Here is a 22,462-nt window from a genome sequence, read left to right on the forward strand (position 1 = left end):
GCCGTGGTGATTCAACAGAACGACTGCGTCATCGATCGATGCATACATCACTGAGCATACCTCGGGGTCAATAACCTCATTTACCGAGGCCCCCCTAGGGGCCGATAGATTGTGGATGAGTCTATACTCCCCCGGGTCTTTTCTTCTGAACCACTCCTAACGGAGAACACACAAATTCCGCAACTGGCGGGCAGACAAATGGACCTGCTACTCGCCCCAAGCTAAATTCTTTCGCTATCTTTCTGGCGGCCACCGCCGGGTTGTGCTGAATAGACAGCTGGTTCTTACAGGAGGAGCTCCCCCGAAAATTGCCCGCCGGGATCTTGAAGCCATATAGAAAGCCATTCCTCAAAGTCCCGGCGGACGCATGATCTGGGTATCGGTTCAGCCAAGGGGTCAAAGCCAAGATATCAACGGGCGAAGATGTCTGCTTCTGAGGCACCGCATCAATCCTGCTTGGATCCCCCCTTTCCTCTCGCACCATTGGTCTTGGATCGGCAACTGGCTTCCGGGTGTGAGGAATTCCCAAAGCCCGAACAAGCATGTCGGAACCTACACGTTACTTGAGGCCTGGTATAGGTTCCTTTGTTGAATCCCCAACAAACCCCCCGTTTGCCTCCATTCCCGCCAGACCTGGGATGGGGATCCTCCCCGGCGCTTGCCCGAAAGGGCTGCGACGGCTTCTGATGGAATGCCCCAGAGCAGCTCGTGCTTGGTACCGAAGTACCCCCCGGTCCCGGCAATAGCTGAGCATGCCATGACACTGTATCCAAACAATCCCATGTCAAGGCCTCGTTAAACTCCTTCGCTTTTCTAAAGGTAACATCGTAACCCTTCCATTCATTTCCCCCGTACATTGCATGGAAATTCATGATCCTGTTCTGATAACATGCTAAGTCAGTCAACACTTCTGGTTTACGCTCCCCAATAATTGCCGTAAAAATAGAAAAGGCCCGGACCCAGTTCACCATGGTCTCATCGACCCTGAATTCCGCCATCTTGGCCCGCCATACACTGGGGTGCCATAGATCTTTCTGGGTCTTTGCATATTCTAACTCACGATGGTCAGTCAAAAGTGAAAACAAGTTAATATACTTATCTCCCCACACCATCTCTTTTGTAGCCATGGGAATATGTTGCGATAAACATTCCCGCCTTGAGGGTACTGGACCCTCCCCCACCAATGGCAACGCTCTCTTACCGGCTTCAGCCGTCTTTCCAGCCGCGTCCGTTGTCTTCACCCGACCGTCAGTCATGACCCCCATCACCACCTGCGGGGGAATAGAAGGTACATTCACCGTCCCGGCATCCCTTGACTGCCGCAACTGCTCAATAATTAATCTGGCTTCTTCAGCCGGGTCTCCCGCAGCCACTGGTCCCCCTGCTCCCTTCTTTAGCCATGGTAATACTGCCGCTAACTGAAGTGCTAGTTCAGGGGGCATTTGGTCGTCCCCCATTGGCGTGATCACCACGGGAATTGGCGAACCCCCATCCGGTCCTGGTACCGGGCTGTCCACCGGCGCGATGGGAATGTCCGCGCCTGGACTCGATGGAGTTACCCCTGGGGCTGGGACCTCACTGGAACCTGCCCTCCCCTTCTTATTCTTACCCTTATCCCCCGGGGCGACGTTCGGCAAGGCCGGTCCTATGACTCTTTTAGGCCGCCCCGAGGAGGCATTCTGGGCCACCACCTGTTTCCTGACAGCCGCTAAGCCACGACCGAGCTGATCCACTTTACCCAACTTACGGTCCATCACCGCCACTTGGTTCACCAAGGTGCGCAGCATCCTCTCCATCTCGGAGCTCTTTCCCGCTTTCTTGCCAGGCATGACTCCGATCACTTCGTCCAATTTGACCCGCAAGGGCGACTCGATCTCCCACATGCCTGATACTGAAAGAGAAAAACAAAGATTACAAGTTTCTTAAAAAAGTGCAGCTTGTTCCCTGGAGGGCTCACGAGCGACGAGTGGTGCAGCCTTCAGAGCACTGGAACAAGAGGAAGCTTTGTTGGCTTCCTGCTCTATTTATCCATCTGCGGGAGGGCGGGTGCCCGCCTCAGGTACGCCCATCCATGCACGGACTTCCGGGTGGGTGTCTGGGGCAACCTCTTCTGGGCTGGAGGGGCGTGCTCCGGCTACGCCGCTTCGGGCATACCAGCCGGGACACGCCCCCCGCCCACAATGGTTTCCCGGGGGATCGGGGCACCCATCCATACGTTTGGGGGGACCGAGTGGTCTTCCCTTTCCATTCTCTCTCTCTCACTCTTCCTCTAATTCTCTCTTCCTCTTTAACACGCTGTTTCTCTATTTGTCTCTCTCTTCCTCTCTCTCACTGCTTGACAGTCTCTTCCACTCTTTCTCACTCTTTCTCCCTGTCTTCCTCTCACTCTTTCTCTCTTTCGCTATCTTCCTGTCTCACTCACTCTTTCTTTCTTCAGCTCTCTCCTCCTCTCTCTCACTCTTTCTCTCTCTCTCTCTAACCTTTGATGGACACATGAAGCACAATCTTATCTTTCTTTTCGTCTTGCAGGCTTTGATTCACAAATTGTCAAAGGATGTCACACCATGGTTGTACCTACATTTATACTGTTGTTTTATTTAAATAAAATGTTTTATATGTAAATCCATAGATGACTGAGATTCTGATTTGTCGAACATCACATGCATCTTTTTTATTATAATCGGGTGACATCAGCCAATTTATTACGTTCCAGATTTCCTAAGGTTGCTCTCACATTTGTTTGCGGGAGGTTGTGAGGGGGATGACAGACAAGGGGCTGGAGGTGGGGGGTGTTGGGGCAGTGTTTTAGAGGTTAGGCCAGTGCAGTAGTATTTGGGTAGTGTAGGGGGTTATGCTGGGAGTAGTATTTTAGGGTTTAGCGTAGTGCAGTGGTGTTTGTGTAGTGTTGGGGTCCTGCTTGGGATAGTGTTTTAGAGTTTACGACAATGCAGTGGTGTTTGCGCAGTGTAGGGGCTCATGCTGGGAGTAGTGTTTTAGTTTTTAGGGTAGTGCAGTGGTGTTTGGGTAGTGCGATGGGTTGTGCTGTGGGTAGTGTTTTAAGGTTTAGGGTAGTGCAGTGGTGTTTGGTCAATGTAGCGGATAGTGTTTTAGGATTTAGAGTAGTGCAGTGGTGTTTGTGTACTGTTCGGAGGTTTGTGTTGGGAATAGTGTTTTGGGGTTTATAGTAGCACAGTGGTGTTTGTGTAGTGTAGGAGGTCATGTTGGGAGTAGAGTTTTAGGTTAGTGCAGTGGTGTTTGTGCAGTGTAGGATGTCATGCTGGGAGTAGCGTTCTAGGATAGAGCAGTGGTGTAGGAATTCTGGAAGTAGTTTTAGTGTTTAGCTTAGTGCAGTGGTGTTTGGGTAGGGTAGGGGGTCATGCCGATGGACTGAATCACAGATCTCCAAACCACGGGACTGACTTCTAAAGGCATAGCCGCAACCTGGTGATGTGGCGAGAGGTACCGTGAAAGGGGTATCTCACTCAGTCACACATGCAGAATATTTTCAGTGTGGCCTTGCACAGGTAGAACTACGGACCCGATGGCTTATAGAGGGAGACATGCAAGCTCCCAGAATGAGTCACAAAATGTCTGACAGCTTGCAGACCCAGAGCTGCAGCTGACACACTGGCTTCTAAAAGCATACCCGCTAACTGGTGATGTGGGGAGAGGAACCATGAAGGGGGTATCTCGCAGAGACAGAGCTGCAGTATATTTTCAGTGTTGCCTCTCAGAGGTAGAACTACGGACCGATTGCTTGTAGGCGGAGAGATGCGAGCCTACGGGCTAAATCCCAAAATAGCTGCCACCTCTTCCTAGTTTCAACACGTCACAGTGAATGAGCCACAATCAGATGTCAGAATTCTCAAATATTGAAATCTGTAAAATTTGATATTTCTCAAAAACTACTGAACAGATTTACACCATTTAAACAAAAGTGTGCTTTCTGGACCAAGATCTTTCTGCCTACCAAATTTGGCGTAATTCTGTTCAGCAGTTTGACCTTTAGCCTAGTCTAAAATTTCCAATGGAAATTTCATTGAGAAAACATGTATTGGGACCCCATGTTTTTCTCAGCCCCCCTTTTACTAATCACCCCCAAACATTCAAGATAGCAGCTGATCAAAAATCAGAACATTTTGGGAAAATGTCTTCAAGATTTGCCAATCGACGCCAAAGTTATAAGCACATGGAAGGCTCCAGGAGGGGGACCGTGCAACCCACCGCCCAACATGAGTGAATCCCCGGGGCTGCAGGGGCCCTATTGGGCCCCTGCAGCCCATGTGAGCCCCCACTATTATTTTTTAGGAAATGCCCACTGAACCTTGCCCACCCAGAGGCCTCATTCAAATAAAAAGCGGGAAACCGCGACCCCTGCGCAAATGGTGCCAAATTTTTATTTTACATTTAATGCTTTTTTTGGCCATATGGGTCCTTTTGGGACACCCTGAGCAGGCCTAGAGGGTAAGGGTGTTTCTACCCTTCCCCCTTCTCTTGTTTTATATCTTTGTTTCTCTGTTTTCTAGTGACTTGCTTCTACTGAGTCACAAGATGGCTGCCAACACTTCCTGGATTGGAGTGTTGGCAGCCAATCACAGTGAAGCTTATGCTCTGGACTTAGGCTCAGCCCAGATATATTTATGACTCACCTGCATTACCAATTGCCTGCAAATGTTCAAGAATTTGAATCTTTGCGGGGTGTATGGTGCTCCAGATATAACAGAGCCCACACGGACAAGTCAAACAGTAAACTGTGTATGGGGTAGTACATGCGAGGAACTTGGTTATTTTTTTAGGTGACTTAAGGCCCAGAATGTTACATGACAGTACACGTTTGCTCTTCCTACACACCTTGCATTTACCGCAAGGGTAAAATCCATTAACTACTCTAAAAGGAGACTTAGAATCTGCAGTGTTTTCATAACTGTGGACCAGAGTATCCCAAAGGGATCTAGCTTTCCTATATGTGACCAAGGGATTGGAAGGTAAATCTTCTCCTATAACCGTGTCTGAGAGGAGAGTTGACTAATTCTTTTTCACAATGCATTTGAGATGACCTGCATTCTTAGAGAATGTGGTGATCATCCTGAATTGACCCTTAGTTTATCCTTTCTTGGGTTTACTGTGGTAATCAAAAAGTAACTTCTGTTCTTACATTTAAACTTGCTTTCTTCAGTACTTCCTCACTATAGCCCCTCTGTCTAAAGCGATGTATGCTTTCCTGGGCTGATAGTTCAAAATAGAGATCTCTTGTATTGTTCCTCCTTATATGCAGTAATGTACCATAAGGGATACTTTCAATGAGTCTCTTAGGGTGGCTGTTTGAAGAATGTAAAATGGCATTGCCTGCTGTGGATTTATGATATAATTTTGTATGCAATCTTCCATCAGCTATGAATACACTGAGGTCTAGGTAGTTTACTAGTTCTGTTCTGACTTCCCGTGTGAATTTCAAGTTGATTATGTTGGAATTCAATACTTTTATGTACTCTAATGCTTCTTCTGGGGAACCCTTAAAAACAATAAAAAGATCATCGATATATCGATGCCATGCCACGATTCCATCAGTCCAGATAATATTGGCCTCGGCCCTGGCCACCTGCTCCTGCCACCAGCCCACGGACAAGTTTGCGTAGCTGGGGGTGAAGCAGGTGCCCATCGCCATTCCAGACAACTGTCTATACAGATGGTTCAGATAGATGAATGTATTATGGGTCAGGCAGAAATCAATGAATTCAAGAAGCATAACATTATGATCACTGAATCATTATGGCAATTGTCTAGAAAAAAACTGACTGCTTCAATCCCATAAGTATGAGCTATGCAAGTATAAAGACTGGCAATGCCATTAGACAGAATCCTTCTTCCCATTTCACTTTTTTCTATATGTACAAGAAAATTGCTGGTATCCCTCAGATACAATTAAAAATTTTACAACTTGTTGGAATAGAAAATATTCTATGTACACAGACAAATGTTCAGTTAGAATACCCATTGATGCCACAACAAGCCTTCCAGGAGGATTTCTCATATACTTGTGAACCTTAGGTAAATAATAAAAGGTGGGAATTGTCGGATTCAAACATCTCAGGAATAAGTGTTCTCCCACTTCCAACATACTCTTTTTATACCATGAAGATATCATCTGATGATAATCTGTAATGCCATGATTGTAGAGTTTTACATTGTTTTTTTCATAGTACGAGATGTCAGTTAGTTGTCAGCAAACCTCCTGATGATATTGTATAGGAGAAGATGTACCTTTCAATCCCTTGGTCACATATAGGAAAGCTAGATCCCTTTGGGATACTCTGGTCCACAGTTATGAAAACACAGCAGATTCTAAGTCTGCTTTTGGAGTACTTAATGGATTTTACCCTTGCAGTAAATGCAAGGCGTGTAGGAAGAGCAAACTTGTACTGTCATGTAACATTCCGAGCCTTAAAGTACCTAAAAACATGACCAAATTCCTTACATGTCCTACACCATACATGGCTTACTGTCTGACTTGTCCGTGTGTGCTCCGCTTTATCAGGAGCACCATACACCCTGCAAAAATTTGAATTCTCGAACGTTTGCGGGAAATTGCTAATGCAGATGAGTCATATCCTGTTGCGTGGCATTTTAATCAACATCATAAACGCAGCAGAGATTTATTGACATACTTTTGATTAGATCATGTACCCATCAACCCCAGAGGGGGAGACAGGATTCAAAGACGCGGACGTCTTGAGTCACGATATATTATCGATCTACAGAGTAAAACACCTCACGGTTTGAATAGCGTTGAGGAATTGGCTATGAACCTGGAGGACTAAGGAGTGATTTACTTAGGGTGTATCATTATGTTTCTGCATTAGAATATGTTCTTTCCCTTGTCTCCAAGAAGTGAACTAGTACGATTTGTCTTTATCTATGAATGTCGCATAAAATATGACTATTTTTGTAGGGACTGCCTCTTGTCGTCATATGAATTTGAAATGTTTGTTATATACATTTTCTTCTTGGCAACAGATGAAATTGATACAAATATGAGGGTCCGAGGGAATTTTAAGGTCCTAACAGGATTCAATCCCCCTTACTATACTATTCAAAAACAAATAGAATCCAAAGGACCTAAAGAAAAGAGTATTACAATACATATCTCTTATGATCTCTAACAACTCATTATGTTGTTGAGTGTGTAATAGAGAAGAAGACAAGGATAACACAAGAAATAATGCTCAGGATCGCCTCAGGATAGCTGGTATCCCATCAATACACAATCATGTGCCCAGTGTCATCATCTGGGAATCCAAATGGTTTTCTTCCTACCTCTCTTAACAATCAGGGAGGACAGAGAAAAAGAACAGTATCCTTCTATGCGATTCTTGTTTCAAGAAGGAAAAACCCAAAATATGACTGTGTTTATTGGGAAAGTGTGGATAAAGGAAATATCTGAGGTGCAGTGCAAACATTCATTTAGTGCATAAAAAAGAGTGTTTATTTAAAAAGGATGAACTAGTGAGATAGCATGCTATTCTTACTACAGATGATCATATCCGTCTCTCATAGTTCTCCAATTAAAACCAGTGTGAAAGTGCTAAAAAAGAATATTATCTTTTTTATATATGGTGCAGTTTGAAACGAATTACTGCTTAAACGGTCAACCTGTTTCAGCCTTTAGGGATAAATGCCGCTGGCTTTCTTTAGGACCAAAGTTTTTGTTGTCACTGCATTCATAATAAAAAAAGATCATACATACAGTTTTACTGTTGTGATCATCATGTTCAATCCCTTGTGAAAGTATGATGGGTAAACTGCATCTAGGGAAAATAAACATGACATTCTCTTGTGTATCAGCGCCCTCTCATACAATTACACTGAAAAGTATATGAATTCAGATCATTCTAGAAGAGATTCAGGGCTTACCATTACTTTCCAAAGGGTAAGCCTCACCTCACTTGGCACAAACCATGTCCATGTCATGAGTGATGTAAAATGTGATGTCATCAGCAGTGCATTGCGGGCGCGCAAGTTCTAGTTAGCTGAACTAACTATAACAGGGGAATTTCAAAGGTTTTGTATGAGTGAAATGTGCAGCTAGCTATATCATGTGTGAAACCTATGGTTTTTCCAATGAATCTGCAAGGTTTTTTAAATGCTAATTCCTAACTATAACGTGTGTGACACCTATGGTTTTTTCAGTGAATTTCAAAGGTTTTGTAAATGATAATTATTAAAAGTATTAATTATTATATTTCTTTCTTTTAATACTATGTTCTTACATTTTTAATATAAATATGTATCTTTTATTTTTAAAATTATATTTCATATTCTTAATGTAAAATAATAACAAAACTAAATAAAAACATTTTTTTCAATAATTATTTTTCCAATATATTTTAAAAAAATTATAATCGGACCGTATGCATACGCTAATGGAATTACACCAAATTTGGCAGAGAGGTAGAGTTTGGTTCACAGATTGTGCTTTTAAATGGAGTAAATTCCTTTAGTAGTTCATGAGAAAACCCCAATGGACTATGCATGTAGTCTTCTATGCACCGGCAAACTTGTATTTTATACCTTCAATTCCCCAATATGTATCCTTACACTTTCAGTAAACACTATGACATTTCTGTTTCAGTATTGCAGTGACCATACAACACTATGTGCTTATCTATACACTATTATAAAATAATCTATTCACTACATTAAACCAATAATCAGCAGATGTACAATAAGTGGTACATTCTCAGAGATATGACAGTTATTGTGCACTGTGATATCACCTCCCACTGGCGCAGGGCTTTATAATGTGATGCACCTTCCACACACCATGGCACATCTTTTGCACTACCAATGCATCACAAAAGTGACGTAATAGCTGTGTTAAAAGAGGGACAAGGGGGTTGTAAATCCACCCCTAACACAAACAAATTCACAAAGGCAGTTTCACCAGCAGTGCAAATTGAAGCATAGACTTGTAACATATTTATGTACATATGTTACATTCAAGTGCTTCAGAGGTACTACAGTATACTATAGGTAAACACCTTATAGATTTATGCTGTAGCACTTCCCTATAGTTCTGCACTTTCACATTCACCATACACTATTAATGTATTCATTCATTCATTTATGAACTACACATTTATTCTGAGAAACTTTTATACACTAACAAAGAAATATAGTTCTTTCTTTGACCAGTGAAGGTAGTTCTAAAAAGAACTGTTTCTTTTGTGTTTTTAGTATTCTATTTTTTTTGTGTTTTTTCATCAAGTTTTTTTTCAAAACCAAAAAAATTGAACTGGAACCCAAAAGTGTCCAACAGGAACAAAAGAATGAAAAAGAAAAAAACTAATGTCGAGGACAGCGATGCTACTACATCCTGCATTTTATCAGGTCAATAGACTGTTCCCTATACCACAAAAGTTTATCGCAATAAATGCTTACAATTTTAACGTCAGCAAAATCAGGATCAATTTGTGGGTGTGGACTGCTTGCTGAAAATTCTGCTGCAGTAGTTGATGTGCTTGGTGCAGTAGCAGGTGGGTTGTCCTGCAAACTCCGTGTTGCAGCTCGAGCAAGGTTGTTGGGGTGCAAGTTCTTCACATGTCGCACCATATTTGCTGTACCAAAGGAGTATGTTTTAGATGGATCACCCCTTGAAAGAGTTGTTTGACAAATTTGACAGGTTACTTTTGGAGCATTAACCTTTTTTTGCCCTTCTGGAAAAGTAAAACTTTTCCAAATTAGAGCTTCTTTCCTCTTTTTTGGAGGTTCTCCAGGAATGAAATGTCCCTCTGAAGAATGGCTGGAAGATGAGTCCATTGCTGTTATTGTGGTAATCTTCCTTCTATTTGACAAGATTCTCAGAAGAGATGCTCTTTCTTAGAAAGTCAAAGTCGAATTATTAAAATGGGACAGAACTTTCAACAGTTGCAATAGGAAGTGTTAGGAACCAATCAAATCTCTTCTTTTAAAGTAACATGGCTTTGCCTACGCTTATGGTGTGCTTACGGTGCTCATAAGATACAAGTACCCATGACGTTCTACCGTGATTTGTGTTATTGTTTTTAAAAGTAATATACGATTGTTAAACATTTTAGAAAACTATTTTCATAATTATCACAGATAATGTCTTCCCTTAGTATGTACATTAAATACATGAATATATGTTTTTAAAGAACTAGAAACATTGGCGCCTTTCGCGTACAGTACGCTGTACATGACTTCACACAAAAGCTTTGATGCGACGCGGAACGTCAAAGCATATTTGTACCGTATTTGTGGGTACGCTGAATATGATTAGCAGTACAAAGTATGTTGCGATCACCCTCTCAGTGACAAATCAGAGCACGTGGGAGCGCTAACGAGATTGAATAGAAGTGGTCACTCATTGGAGATCGGATTTTGGGCCTGCCTCTGCGCACATGATAACCTCGCCCTGTCTCTCTCTGTTGTTAATTGTTGCTGCACACACTCACACTTGCCCATGCACGGTGCACACCTGTCCACACTCCCCAGATGCCACCACCTAGGATGCTTGCTATCACTAAGCCTGGAAAGCAATACATTAACCAATGGAAGGTCCCCCAGGGACATCATTCTTGTAGAGCACGAAATGCTACCAATGACAGCCCTGGGCTGGGTTTGGTCAGCCCCCGCGGTTCCCATATAATGTGGGCACTGACGTGACCATGCTCATTTTTACCTGCCTGTGCTGGGATAACAGACACACTGTTGATTTTACTATGAAATGTTTGGTCAAGCAGGGGAGGACTTGTTACACTCGACGTGGTGTCACTGCTGCTGCCACGCAGCCAGAACACCATAGACACAGAGGCGGCGGCGCCTGCGGGCAGCCCACCCCAGGCCCAGCTAAAGCCCCAGTCTTTGAAGACAAGACAAGAGAGGACAGAAGCATAGGTAGGAAAAGCCGTCACAACAACAGCCTCTGCTGTAAATTGTACCTGCATGATAGTATCTTTTTTACTGCGTCAACTGGCCCTCCTAGCTCTGATTTGGTTTACTTGTGCTTCATCCTATGTGCTCCCTCCTAATCCTCCCGTGATTTTTACTATTTATTGTTACCTCACATGTCCTTCCCAGGCTTCTATTCTTATTGATCGTTCTTGGATGCTGCTATTATTTAATTCCTTTTGTGTCACGGGACCCTGCTAGGCCTCTCTTTAATAATTTATGTGTGCATGAATTTCTATGTTGCATTTTTGAAGTGTGTCACGTGCTTTTGTATCTGTTCTTAGAAATTTTACGTGCTTGATGGTATTTTTTTTTCTGCATCACATGGCCTTCCCAGCTCGGTTTTACTTTATTTTTGTGGGGTACATGCTTTGTGGTTCATCGTATTTGCTCCCTCCTAATTTTCCCATGACTGTTAATATTTATTACTGACTCACGTGGCCTTCCCAGCCCTGTATTTTTATTGATCGTACTTGCATGATCCTATTAATTCCTTCAGCGTAACGGGGCCCTCCTATGCCTTTCTTTAATAAATTGTGCGTGCATACATTTCTGGGTGGTATTTTTGAAGTGTGTCACATTCTTTTGGGCCTTTCTTTAATAAATTGTGCTTGCATGAATTTCTGGGTAGTATTTTTTAAATGTCACATGCTTTTGTGTCTGTTCTTAGAAATTTTATGTGCTTCATCATATTTTTTTCTGCGTCATGTGGCCCTCCCAATTCTGGGTCGTATTTTTGAAGTGTGTCCCGTGCTTTTGTGTCTGTTCTTAACAATGTTATGTGCTTGATGGTATTTTTTTCTGCGTCACGTGGCCCTCCTAGCTCTGTTGTGCTTTATTTTTGTGGGTTACCTGCTTTGTGGTTCATCGTATTAGCTCTGTCCTATTTCTCCCATGACTTTTAATATTTATTACTGCCTCACATGGCCTTCCCAGGCCTCTATTGTTAATGATCGTAATATTTTTTTCTTTCTGCGTCACAGGGCACTCCTAGGCCTTTCTTTGATAAATTATGCGTGCATGAATGTCTTTGCCGTATTTTTGAAGAATGATTTGCATAAGGCCATGTCTGAACTGGGGTGGCCTGGTGAGCAAAATAACAATGGATTAAACCCAGATCTGTGACGGGGGATGAATGTTTTGCCATTGTGCAGCATTCCGTCCATCATCTTGTGTGTTTTGCTGTGTACCCTATGTGGGAAGGGTATGCCCAGACGTGGGTCCCGTGCTCACTAAGCCACTGGAGTCAAGCTATCCTGGCTGAAGACAGCTGATAGCCAGAAACTGGTCCTAGGATGCTTGATTCTGGTCCAGGGAAGACATGGCTTGGCAGTTCGGTCTGGACTGTTACCATGAGGCACAGGGTCAAGAATGATTGGCATAAGGCCATGTCTGAACTGGGGTGGCCTGGTGAGAAAAGTAATGATGGATTAAACCCACATATGTGACTGGGGGTGAATGTTTTGCCATTGTGCAACATTCCGTCCATCATCTTGTGTGTTTTGCTGTTTACCCTATGTGGGAAGGGTATGCCCAGACGTGGGTCCCGTGCTCACTAAGCCACTAGAGTCAAGCTATCCTTGCCGAAGATGGCTGATAGCCCGAAAACCGGTCCTAGGATGCTTGATTCTGGTCCAGGGAAGACATGGCTTGGCAGTTTGGTCTGGACCGTTCCCATGAGGCACAGGGTCAAGACTGATTTGCATTAGGACATGTCTGAACTGAGGTGGCCTGGTGCGCAAAATAACGATCAATTAAACGCAGATCTGTGACTGGGGGTGAATGTTTTGCCATTGTGCAACATTCTGTCGGTCATCTTGTGTGTTTTACTGTTTACCCTATGTGGGAAGTGTATGCTTTGACGTGTGTCCCGTGCTCACTAAGCCACTGGAGTCAAGCTATCATGGCTGAAGACGGCTGATAGCCAGAAACCGGTCCTAGGATGATTGATTCTGGCCCAGGGAAGACATGGCTTGGCAGTTCGGTCTGGACCATTTCCATGAGGCACTGGGTCAAGACTGATTTGCATAAGGCCATGTCTGAACTGGGGTGGACTGGTGAGCTAAATAACGATGGATTAAACCCAGATCTGTGACTGGGGTTGAATGTTTTGCCATTGTGCAACATTCTGTCCGTCATCTTGTGTGTTTTGCTGTTTACCCTATGTGGGAAGGGTATGCCCAGATGTGGGTCCCGTGCTCACTAAGCCTCTGGAGTCAAGCTATCCTGGCAGAAGACGGCTGATAGCCAGAAACCCGTCCTAGAATTCTTGATTCTGGTCCAGCGAAGACATGCCTTGGCAGTTCGATCTGGACTGTTCCCATGAGGCACAGGGTCAAGACTGATTTGCATAAGGTCATGTCTGAATTGGGGTGGACTGGTGAGCAAAATAACGATGGATTAAACCCAGATCTGTGACTTGGGGGAATGTTTTGCCATTGTGCAACATTCTGTCCATCATCTTGTGTGTTTTGCTGATTACCCTGAGTGGGAAGGGTATGTCCAGACGTTGGTCCCGTGCTCACTAAGCCACTGGAGTCAAGCTATCCTGGCTGAAGACATCTGAAAGCCAGAAACTGGTCCTAGGATGCTTGATTCAGGTCCAGGGTAGACATGGCTTGGCAGTTCGGTCTGGACTGTTCCCATGAGGCACAGGGTCAAGACTGATTTGTATAAGGCCATGTCTGAACTGGGGAGGCCTGGTGAGCAAAATAATGATGGATTAAACCCAGATATGTGACTGGGGGTGAATGTTTTGTCATTGTGCAACATTCCGTCCATCATCTTGTGTGTTTTGCTGTTTACCCTATGTTGGAAGGGTATGCCCAGATGTGGGTCCCGTGCTCACTAAGCCACTAGAGTCAAGCTATCCTTGCTGAAGACGGCTGATAGCCCGAAAGACCGGTCCTAGGATGCTTGATTCTGGTCCAGGGAAGACATGGCTTGGCAGTTCAGTCTGGACCGTTCCCATGAGGCACAGGGTCAAGACTGATTTGCATAAGGCCATGTTTGAACTTGGGGGCCTTATGAGCAAAATAATGATGGATTAAACCCAGATCTGTGACTGGGGTTGAATCTTTTGCCATTGTGCAACATTCCTTCCATTATCTTGTGTGTTTTGCTGTTTACCCTATGTGGGAAGGGTATGCCCAGATGTGGGTCGAGTGCTCAATAAGCCACTGGAGTCAAACTATCCTGGCTGAAGACGGCTGATAGCCAGAAACCGGTCCTAGGATGCTTGATTCTGGTCCAGGGAAGACATGGCTTGGCAGTTCGGTCTGGACCGTTCCCATGAGGCACAGGGTCAAGACTGATTTGCATAGGGACATGTCTGAACTGGTTTGGCCTGGTGAGCAAAATAACGATGGAATAAACCCAGATCGGTGCCTGGGGTGAATGTTTTGCCATTGTGCAACATTCCATCCATCATCTTGTGTGTTTTGCTGTTTACCCTATGTGGGAAGGGAATGCCCAGACGTGGGTCCTGTGCTCACTAAGCCTCTGGAGTCAAGTTATCCTGGCAGAAGACGGCTGATAGCCAGAAACCGGTCCTAGGATGCTTGATTCTGGTCCAGCAAAGACATGGTTTGGCAGTTCGGTCTGGACTGTTCCCATGAGGCACAGGGTCAAAACTGATTTGCATAAGGCCATGTCTGAACTAGGGTGGACTGGTGAGCAAAATAACGATGGATTAAACCCAGATATGTGAATGGGGATGAATGTTTTGCCATTGTGCAACATTCTGTCCATCATCTTGTGTGTTTTGCTGTTTACCCTATGTGGGAAGGGTATGCCCAGACGTGGGTCCGTGCTCACTAAGCCACTGGAGTCAAGCTATCCTGGCTGAAGACGGTTGATATCCAGAAACCGGTCCAAGGATGCTTGATTCTGTTCCAGGGAAGACATGGCTTGGCAATTCGGTCTGGACTGTTCCCATGAGGCACAGGGTCAAGACTGATTTGCATACGGCCATGTCTTAGCTGGGGTGGCCTGGTGAGCAAAATAACGATGGATTAAACTCAGATCTGTGACTGAGGGTGAATGTTTTGCCATTGTGCAACATTTCGTCCATCATCTTGTGTGTTTCGCTGTTTACCCTATGTGGGAAGAGTATGCCCAGACGTTGTTCCCATGCCCACTAAGTCACTGGAGTCAAGCTATCCTGGCTGAAGACGGCAGATAGCCAGAAACCCGACATAGGATGCTTGATTCTGGTCAAAGGAAGACATGACTTGGCAGTTCGGTCTGCACTGTTCCCATGAGGCACAGGGTCAAGACTGATTTCAATAATGCCATGTCTGAACTGGGGTGGCCTTCTGCGCAAAATAACGATGGATTAAACCCATATCTGTGACTGGAGGTGAATGTTTTGCCATTGTGCAACATTCCGTCCATCATCTTTTGTGTGTTGCTGTTTACCCTATGTGGGAAGGGTATGCCCAGACGTGAGTCCCTTGCTCACTAAGCCACTGGAGTCAAGCTATCCTGGCTGAAGATGGCTCATAGCCAGAAACCGGTCCTAGGATGCTTGATTCTGGTCCAGGGAAGACATGGCTTGGTAGTTCGATGTGGACTGTTCCCATGAGGCACAGGGTCAAGACTGATTTGCATAAGGCCATGTCTGAACTGGGGTGGCCTGGTGAGCAAAATAACAATGGATTAAACCCAGATCTGTGACTGGGGGTGAATGTTTTGCCATTGTGCAACATTCCGTCCATTCCGTCTTGTTTGTTTTGCTGTATTTTTGAAGTGTGTCACGTGCTTTCGTCTCTGTTCTTATAAATATTACATGCTTGATGGTATTTTTTGTACGTCACGTGGCCCTCCCAGATCTGCTTTGCTTATATTTTGTGCTTCATCGTATTTGCTCCCTCCTAATTGTCCCATGACTTTTAATATTTATTACTTCCTCACGTGGCCTTCCCAGCCCTCTATTCCTATTGATCGTACTTTCATGATCCTATTCCTTCTGCGTCAAGGGGCCCTCCTATGCCTTTCGTGCTTGATGGTATTTTTTGTGCATCACATGCCCTCCCAGCTCTGTTTTGCTTTTTTTTCTCCAATGAATTTTAATATTTATTACTGTCTCACATGACCTTACCAGGCCTGTTTTCTTATATATTGTGCTTTCATAAATATGTATGTTGCATTTTTGTGCTACACCACATGCTTTGTGTTTCAACATACGTACTCTCTCCTAATCATCATATTTGCTCCCTTTAAATCCTCCACTGACTTTTAACATTTTTTGCTTCCTCACATGACCTATAGTTGTTTTTTCATGTGATCTAGTTGGCCTACGAAAGTTTTGCCTCCTCAGACTAGCATAGTTTTAATCCAGAATAATTGTTGGATGTATAACCTTGACACTACGGTGTTGTATTGGCCCTTAATGTGGCTTAGGTTCCCTAACCATTTTCCCTCTATAGTACATCTTTTTTTGACATGCTTTCGCCAAAATCCATGTTTTGGACACTTCACGATCAGTCTTTAAGTGCAATTGCTTCCTTTTAAAGTGTAATGGTAATTATTTGTGCAGGATTAAAATGTTAGTCTTGATAGTTATGTATACTATGTATACCAAGGCTGCTCATGTAAATGCTACTACTGGGCCTACAGCAGTAATTGTGCAACCCACACAAAAGTCAAAAAAGTCAAAAAGTTTTATTTGTATTGGTACTCGACAGAGGACCACAAATATACAGTTTACAGAAATAAAAGATAAGTTCACATTTAATCAATACAATGGTAAAAAAGATTTTAAAAATGTATAGAAATTGTAGCAAACAAATTCATTTGGTGGCTGTTTACACAACTCTAATAGTTCACTCACTCGTATAATTCTGCAAGTGCGATAAATAGGGGCAGGGTATCTTGTATGTGCTATAGTTACTTTTGAACTAGGACACACGAACAGCAAGTGCTCAATGTTTTGGTCACCCCCTTCACACAAGATGCATAGCGACGATCCTCCTGGCAACCATCTTGCTGTGTAGGTTAATACGGGTAGGATACCCAATCTTAACATAGTGATTGACCTCCTTGCGCCATGAGTCAAGGAAAACCCGATGTATGGGTGAGTATGATGGTATTCCAGAGAGTCTACGTAGGATTTATATGTTGACAATTTTTTACAATGTTCGTAGTCTAGTTCATAGCTTAACTTCGGGGTGAAGCATTTTAAAAAGAGTTTCATTTGGGCTGCTGACCAGCTGAGCAAGATTTCCGGGCTAATTTTTGCCATTTGAAATATAGCTGTCATATTGTTTATAAAAGTCTGATTTTTTGCTTCATCGTCAAAGGTTTCTTTTTTCAGTAAGTATCTTAAGGTGCCCTCCTTTGCATGGAGAAGATTGTAGGTCCACCTAATTACATTGGCTACCGCTGTGGTGTAGGAACTTGTAATGGAGAATTCCAATCGCAGAGCTTGAACTGGTATGGAATCAGATACCTTCATTATTCTTTTTAAAATTTTCCCCTCTTTACGATCCATATAGGTCCACTGTTTTATTGGAATATACTTTGTTGCGTATGATAGCACAGGAGGACTTTTTACTTTATATATTTTTATCAGAGAAGAAAAGTGCCGGTTCCCAGTAGAACGATAAAGTCTTAAGAGGGCCTCAGCGTGTACTTCAGATTTCCTCATTAAGTTTCTTATCTGTTTTACATTTGATATGTTCTTGGATAGAATCCTGCCTAGATAAGGATATTCATTAACTATTTCTATTTTTTCTCCGCCTAGGCTCCAACTGTATTTAGCACTAGATTTCTTCCTCGAAAAGACCACACTTTTTGTTTTCTTTAAATTCGGAATTAAAAAGTTTGCTTTTGAGTAATTGTAAAGAATGTCCAGTGATTTTTGCAAACCGAAGGGAGTTAGATCAAGCATCACTATATCGTCAGCATAGAGTAGTACTTGTATGCTTTGCTTAGCAATTTTTGGGGGTAAACTTGAGCCCTGCTGTAACTGTTTGGGCAAGTCGCTAAGGTATAGGGAGAATAATATCGGGGCCAAGAGACACCCTTGCTTTAGTCCGTTAGCTGTATTTATCCTTTTTGTTAAACCTTTTTCTCCTCTAATTTGTACTTGGCACCAGGTGCTGGTGTGAAGATTTACTATAGTTTGGAGCAATTGTTCTGGGATTCCAAGTCCCCTGAGTTTATGCCATAAAGTTGGTCGATCAACACGATCGAACGCAGTCGAGTAGTCTATAAACACTGCGTATACTGCCTGAGATTTTCCCGTTACATATTTGTCTAATATTGTTTGGATGACAGCAATATTATCTGTAACAGAATGTTTTGGCCTGAAACCAGCTTGGAACATTGGAATTTTATCCAGTGAGAAAGCCCAATCCTTTAATCTTTGTAAAACCTCTGCTGCAAAGATTTTTCCTACAGCATCCATTAGTGCGATTTGTCGATAATTTCCTGCAATGATCTTGCTCCCCTTTTTGTGTATTGGGATGATGGTACTCCCCTGCCAGGATTTTGGAATTTGTCCAGTTTTGAAGATATGGTTAAATAGATTCGATAACAACTTGCTCCACTCCTTTGAGTTTGCTTGATAAATCTTTATAGGAATCTGGTCTGCACCAGAGGCACCTGTTTTTCTTGCTTTTCTGATATTCCATTCCACTGAGGTTGCTGTGATTCTGAATGTTTGTGAGTCATCTTTTCCCTTATTTTTTTCTGGACTTTTCCCATCAGAGCTCATCGGGTTTGCTTTGTACAAGTCAGTCAGGTAGGTTTCCCAATCCTTCGGTGGAACAGGTATTGTTTGGAGTTTCTTTTTCGTCCCTGTTGATTTGGCTATGAGGGACCAATATTTGCGTTGATTATAATCTTTTGCAGCTAATTGGATGTCAACCCAATTACGATCTTGTATTGCTTTTTTGTTTCTTTGCTTCTCTCTCTTGAGTTTATTTTTAAATTTATTGATTTCTTTCTCAGTAGACAGAGAAGAGTTCATGTATTGGGCACGTACAAGTTTGTTCAATTTTTTCTTCGTAATAGTATTTTGGGTATTTTGAGTATTGTTTTTGTGATGATTTTGATTATTCCACCTGTTAACTCCTGAAGTAGCACGATGTAGTTTATCTAGTAGGAAATTTTTGAGCTCCTTAATTATATGTTCAAAATTTTCTATTGGGTCTTCTGAGATTGTTTTTGCTAGGAGTTGAGTATGCTCAATCAATGTGGATATTCTGTCCAGAATTTTAGAGCTCCAGAAAATTCGTCTCCGTTCTCTATTTATCAAGACTGAACTTCTATGAAAAATTATCTGCCTATCAGATGATGTTTGAGGCCTCCATTCAGTAGTTAGATTCATCAACGCATGGTCACTCTCTTGACTTAGCTTTACTTGTAAGTATATGGCAGTCTCCAATAGATTCATGCTGCAGATGATGTAGTCAATGATAGATAAGCTTCCGTTGCCCCGTCTGGTGTATGATGCCGGAATGTCACCTTCTATATTACCATTCAGGATTACTCCATTTAGAGTAGGTAATGTTGATAGTATTAGTTTGCCTCTTTTATCGGTTTTTGAGCCTTTAGGGAATTGTGGGGTTGAGAATTCGACAGATTCCTCATTGTATAGTTGAGCCCATTTGCTAATTTCGAGATTAGAGATTTTGCCATTTAAATCACCTGTTATTATGTATGGTATGTGTAATTGCTCTTCTACTATCTGTATAATGGTTTCCATGATCTCCAGAAATATGCTATCTTGTTTCTTACCGGGAGGGGCATAAACATTGAAAAGCAAGATTGCCTTTTTGGATGCTGCATTATGTATTTTTAAGAAAACTTTAATGCATTGCAGGTTGTATGATTTAGTCTGAATAACTTCCTGGGACCACAGGTATTCCTCCCTTAGAAGAATAGCCAGACCTCCTTTTGCATGGCCCCGATTGGTGGCTTTGGCTGGGATATCGTAAACATAATAGCTTTTCTGGGAAAATGATTCAGTTGCCCAGGTTTCTTGCAGCATCAGGATATCTGGATGATTACTTATGGCTTCCGACAATTTAATCTTAGTTTTTCCCGCCATATTCCACGATATTATTTTTAAACCATTGTTAAACAGATTGTCCTGGGTGTGTGGAAAATGTATTACTATTCAAGGTCTCAGATACCCATGACCACGACTTTATGCATTCGCTGTAGTCTTTTTCCTTCGAGTCTTGATGCCATACTGCCCTTTCATATTTTCCACCTTTATTTTTAGAATGTCTTTCCCAAAATGATTAATTCCTGAGTTCGTCGCTCCAATCACGTCAGTGTCTCTCAGACGATTTTTGTATTGAGAATTAGAGATTGATCGTATTTGGTCATCGTACCATGAAGGGATTTTGTTTTCTTTTGGATCCATTCTTTCGATGATATCGTATCCATGTTTGTGTAATGTCTCTTTTTCATAAAGTATAATCCCGGGAATAACAGATGACCAGAATGTTACTGTTACTATTTTATTATTGTCTTGTTGCGGGAAAATTACTAAATCTATTTCATTACTATTCAGGGATTTAAGAGGATTTATATAGTGAAGGAGGTTGATGACCCTTCTTCTATTAAGAGGTACCGTATCCGTTGGAAAAAGTTCTTCAAGTTGTAGTGTTTTGGAATATGGCATTCCTGCTTCATGTTGGTTTTTTTCTTCATTATTTCTTTCACATGTGTTTTGGTATACTGTTTTTTCAAAGAGCTTGTGTGGATGAAATTCTTTTGCTGCCGGATCCAATAGTTGTAATTTCTCTTCTTTTTTTCAGTAACTGGTTTCCATTTTTTCAATAGGTTGAGACTTTATAGTTTCAGCTACTTGTACTTATTGTGTTTTATTGACAGTTAAAAGCTTTTGGAATTTCAACTTTCGGTTTTTCTTTTTGTGGATACGTCTTAATGGCTTTTTCCTCTTTCTTTTTCCTTCAACTTGTTCAGTTTCCATTTTTTTGTTGATTATTTCACCCTTTTCACTTTCTGATGTTTTGTTAAGGCTGGCTTCTTGAGTATTTTCAACAGTATCATCATTTTTTTGTGTATTTGTTTTTATTGATTTTGTGAAAATTGGATATTGCCTTTCATTTTGGGGTATTTCCGTAAATAATTTCTTTAAGGAGAATATTGATGTTTCATGTTGGCTTTCTAACTTTCCCTTTTTTCGTTTTAGTACATCTGATGTCTGAGTACCACAGTCACGTTTTAATGTCTCCTTTTCAGTGTTGTGATTACTTGTATTATTCTTTTGTAGTTCATTATTGTTGGGTATCAATTTTTTTTTTTCTATTTCAGGGAGTTCTTTTCTTTTCTTCTTTTCCTCTACTAAGTGCTTTAGGATTCCAATTTGAACGTCCAAGGTTTGGTCCGAATTTTCTAGTATATTTCCCAAGAAGGAAAGGACCGACTCTAGTATTTCATGTAGCGAAAAGAGGGCTTTTGACATTGGTGTGACAATGTTAGCTGAATTGTTGGTTTTTATATTGAAAGGGTCCGTTGATGATTCAAGTGTAAAAGGTTGTTCTGGATTTTTTAGCAGAGGAGGACTATTAGTTAATTTAAACTCTGATTGATTTTCTAATATCTTTGATTTGTTAGCACAAAGTTCTTCTAGTTGGCATGTATTTCCAAAGCTTTTTTTGGGTGTGGGAGATATTAGATGAATCTCCTCTTGATCCTGGGATTGTAGATTTTTAGAGGAATTAATGGATTTTTGTATGTTGTCAGATACCAGATTGCTCAAATTTAGATTTGGTTCAGCTTTAATTTCAGTGCATACTTCTGCCCCTGTGTATATTAATGAATTGGTTATTGTTTCTGTCTCCAATATTTTCTTGACTGTTTCGTCTTTAGATGTTAGGGCAGAGAAATATTCACTGATAGCCGGGGTCCGTGTTATGCAACCTTGTTTTATTGATTTATCTGTAGTTTTCCGTACCGCATCCTCTGTGCCCATACGTTTCATAAAAATAGTCCGTGATCGTAATTTTTTAAGCCCCATTTCCTTTTCGTTTAATTCTGTTGTTACTATCAAGCTTCAGAACTATCCTCTATTCACCTGCACTTAGGGAGCGAAATTTGTAGCAATTTTTTGTTACGATTTAGCTTTGCTTTTCAGGAGCAGATGTTGGTGGGGTGGCCCGTCCCGTCCTTGTACGTCCTCTGATGGCCACAGACGGCCCGCCCTTTGCCCGGGCTTAGCTCCGCGCTTAGTCCTGCGCGCCTCCCGCGTCGCGGTGGACTAGATGTTATTTTTATACGTATCGCCGGTGGGCGTGTCCGTGGGCGTGTCGCCTGGGGGAAGAGGAACCAGATGATCCAAGCAGGGGTTGCTGGTCCTCGCAGTCCCCCGGGCTGGACGTGTAGTTCCGCCCTGGCCTCTTACCCTATGGACTCAAGCTGGGAGCGTTTGCCAGAGCCTGCCGACTGCAGCTCTCGCTCACACCAGCGAGTCCTCGGGGAGGCAGCACCTCGGAGCACGGAGAGTTGGTTG

This window comes from Lissotriton vulgaris, chromosome 2_1 (assembly GCF_964263255.1).
Source record: "Lissotriton vulgaris chromosome 2_1, aLisVul1.2, whole genome shotgun sequence".
Classification (NCBI taxonomy): domain Eukaryota; kingdom Metazoa; phylum Chordata; class Amphibia; order Caudata; family Salamandridae; genus Lissotriton; species Lissotriton vulgaris.